This window comes from Myotis brandtii, unplaced genomic scaffold (genome assembly GCF_000412655.1).
Source record: "Myotis brandtii unplaced genomic scaffold, ASM41265v1 scaffold303, whole genome shotgun sequence".
Lineage (NCBI taxonomy): Eukaryota > Metazoa > Chordata > Mammalia > Chiroptera > Vespertilionidae > Myotis > Myotis brandtii.
Genome location: NW_005361573.1, coordinates 199,870 through 203,974, shown reverse-complemented (window position 1 = coordinate 203,974; position 4,105 = coordinate 199,870).

The window sequence follows — 4,105 nt, the reverse complement described above, 5'->3', positions numbered from 1 at the left end:
GGTTTTGGGGGGGGGGGGGGGTGTGTGGAACGGGAGAAGTAATTTAAGGATGTTAAGGTCATGGTCATGCAACTTTCTTATGTGTCATCTCTCTCCCACCTGCATATATTTAAATTTTGAATTTTGAGAGATTATAACTGTAGTTTACAATGCCTCCAATGTCCCCGAATGACCGACCTATAATTAATTCACCGGTTAAGTTGCAGGTACGTACCTACGGATTCGAAGCATTTGGGTTTATTTCTTTTAATCTTTAATGGAGTCGTAAGTAAACTGGGCGACTTGACAACCTCCTTTGGAGGCGACATCCCCTTTCATCATGTGATCATGTTGTATCTTTCGAACACTTTGGAAAGAAAGTCTGTCTTCTGGAAGCTGAGGGAGTCCATAAAGCTTTCAAAATAAAAGACATTTGATCTGTGAGTTCTGTAGACACATGCACTATGGAAAAGAAGAGCAAGGACCGTACCTACGGATTCGAAGCATTTGGGTTTATTTCTTTAATCTTTAATGGAGCTGTAAGTAAACGGGGCGACTTGACAACCTCCTTTGGAAGCGACAGCCCCTTTCATCATGTGATCATGTATCTTTCGAACACTTTGGAAAGAAAGTCTTTCTTCTGAAAGCTGACGGAGTCCATAAAGCTTTCAAAATAACAGGCATTCCGTCTGAGTTCTGTAGACACATGCGCTATGGAAAAGAAGAGCAAGGACCCTTCGTTCTCTCTCTCTCTCTCTCTCTCTCTCTCTCTCCCTTATTCAGGATGCTCCAGGCAGCCCTCAAGAGCCCCCTTGGAATTTTGGCGGGCAAGCGCGGTGATTGCACTAAAGATTGAGGTTTTGAGTGCTTTGCTTCAGGATTGGGTGTGAAAATATTGCCCCTCAAATATTTACTGTTAGAGTTACTCAGAAAACCCAGGGATCTCAGCAGAAACCCTTCTTTGGTTAGAGTCCTGTGTTTCCCCCCTTTTATACATGGATGGTGTCCTCACGCTGCTGAATTGTGTAAGTCACCTGGGGTGAAATCAGAACCATAAAAAGGAAGAGCTGAGAATCCGTATTTATTCATTTACTTTTTTTATTTCTCATGCATTTTGAGCACGTTGGTTGTGTAGGAGTGGCTGGCTCAGATGCTTGCTACCAATATCAAGCGGTAGACACACGAATCCCTTTTCAAGCGTAGATGGATCAAAGCAAATCAATCATATTCCAAAGACTTTCCAGCAAAAAAAGATGGTAAAGAAAATGCAGCCCCCCAAATGTTGTTTGGCAAGTAACACCATTTCCTGATAGACACTGACATGTGAAGTTAACCTACAATTAGAAAAACATAGCGATCACGTGAGAGTAATCAACAAAAGGGTAACGATGCAATGATGGACCATCTTCCAGAAATGTTGCAACTTATGTCTACTGGTTGTTGACATAAGAAACGGCCAAACCTATAGAGACATTTTTTGAGTTTATTTGAACCAAGTTGGTGACGACTGCGGGGAAGCAAGATCTCAAATGCTCCGTGGAGATCCTCATTTTTAAACCAGCGTCTCAAGGATCACGTACTAGTAAGTGTGGGCACCTGTGCCGGGTGATCTCCTTACTGAGGTGAAGATGGCCAGCACCCTTTTTTCTTTAATTAAAGAAGGCAAAGCTCACCTGTGTCCATAGCTACATAAATAGCGTCTTAGCATTTGCTTCTGGCAGGGGAGGGCCTCAGATGGGTCCTGGTTTTGCAGAAGTCACTGCGTGGTTGCTGGCGGGATTCCCCAGAAGGCTAGACAGAAATCCAGGTCACCAGACTCCGCGGAAGGAAGCAAAAGCAATGAGTATACGGCGTTTCTGTTTACTCTGTGGTTGGATGTCGTAGAAAAAGCTCGAATCTAGGCCTGCGTTTCTGAAATTTTGAGAGTTGAGCGGTACGGTTATCTGCCTGGTCTGTTCCGAGCTAGGGTACCTGTGGCTTTGTAAGAAATAAATATTTATCATGTTGAGGATGCGCTTAAAGCAACTCAGTTGTAAGTGGGGAGACCAGTCCTTCGGATGCATTGTGTAGGCACCGTGTTTGTGTTGTAAGGTTAAAAACTACTAACTCACTTAGTAAGTTTAAAGCAGGTTTTGTTTGATAAGAGGCTCGATTTTATCACAGGCCAGAAACCTTTCTCCGTTTTCCTAAGATCCTGACTGGCTTTGCTTATTGTTCTGATGTTCTGGTAATGAGGAGGGACCCAGGAGTGTGGTCAGGAATATATGATTTGTAGCAAAAAAAAAAAAAAAAGTTCTCTTTTAAAATTTTTTTTATTGATTTCAGATAGGAAGGGAGAGGGAGAGAAAGATAGAAACATCAATGATGAGAGAGAATCATGGATCGGCTGCCTGAGGGCTGAGCCTGCAACCCGGGCATGTGCCCTGACCTGGAATCGAACCGTGACCTCCTGGTACATAGGTCGACACTCAGCTACTGAGCCACGCCAGCCGGGCAACACAGTTCTCTTTCTTCCCCGCTGACCACTGGCTGGTATAGTGAGCTGAAGGCCATTAAGCAGAAATATCCAAGTGGGTTTCCATGAATGATTTTACTAAAACACCCCCTCTTGGCCACAGTCCCCCAATCTGTGTCTGGCACGTAATAGATACTCTGCAAATTAACAGGTTTAATTTTTTTTTTCTTGCTTTGTCAGTCGCTAAAAACTGGTGAAGTGGCATTTTTTTTTTTTATAAGAAAGTTCTCGGCTCCCTCTCCTTCCCTCCCTCTCCCGACTTCTCCCTCTTCTCTCTCCTCTCCCTCATCTTCCTCTCCCCTCCCCTCCCCTTTTCCCTTCCCCTTCCTTAAAAAATTAAAAAAAAAAAAAAGTTCTCAACAACCTAGCCGGCGGGGCTCAGTGGTCGAGCATTGACCTATGAACCAGGAGGTCATGGTTCAATTCCCGGGGTGTGGGCTTGATCCCCAGTGTGGGGCGTGCAGGAGGCCGGCGATCCATGATTCTCATCATTGATGTTTGTATCTCTCCCTTTCTTAAATCAATACCAAAAAAAATATTTTATATTTAAAAAAAAGAAAGTTCTCAATGGAAAGCTTACCCAGTATTCATGCTCCAAGTTTGGTGCCACCTCTAAAAATAATTTCTGATCCTGGTTCCGTAAGATGGGAGGTTCCGAGCCCCGTGAAACCACTGCGTGATGTGGAACACAGCTTCTGGAGACGGGGGCACGGAATTGGTTTTCCCTGGGGGAGACCATGGGAGAATCCTGGTCGCTGATCCCCTTTGCTGGGTGAGCATGACTGATGCGTGTATTGTGGTTCTCTTTGGCCTTTGTGGAGGCGTCGCCGCTTATAATCGCCGGACATCTTACTTAATAAAAGGATGCGAGGCCCTTGGATGTCCCCAGGGCGGGAACACTGTCATGGTGTTGATTCTTGATGACGTCCTCCTGCCCCCGCCCGGTTCGAACATCGTCTTGTCCTCAGAAAGGCGGTTACGGGCTCAGAAAACGAAACCCATTCAAGAGCGAGGGCCATGAACGTGCACCGAGCACGTCCAGGGAGCTTTTGCTTTTTTCCAAACTTTCTCCTTCCCTTTATGATAACCTCGTGTAGGGGTCAGTTTTGGCAACATGTGCAGGCGTTTCTTCATGAAAAGGTGTTATTGTTTTAAATTTTGAGGATTTTTTTTGCGGCAGGGGTGGTAAAAAGAAGAAAAAGCAGAGGCTTATTTTGGTTTGTGACGCCACAAAACAGAGCTGAGATCACCGGTTGTAGATTCCAGGGCATAACTAGTCGATATCAGGAACACCTTTCCGACAATCAGACGGCCTGTCTCCTCTGCTGGTAGCACGTGCCCTCGACCCAGCAGGGAACGGACACAGGTGCAGGGGATTCACCTTTGAGGCCCGCCTCTGAGGCCCACCCAATGCCGAAATTCCAGGCATGGTAACCTACAGCCCATCCTTGAACTTCAATGCAAGCTCATGTATATCAATAACAAATTTTAAAAAAAATATTCTTGATTGTTGAAAGTATTACCTATGTCCCCCTTTCCCCCCCATTAACCCCCTCCAGCCCGCCCCCATCCCCTGCCCTAGGCCTTCACCACCTTATTTTCTGCACTCAT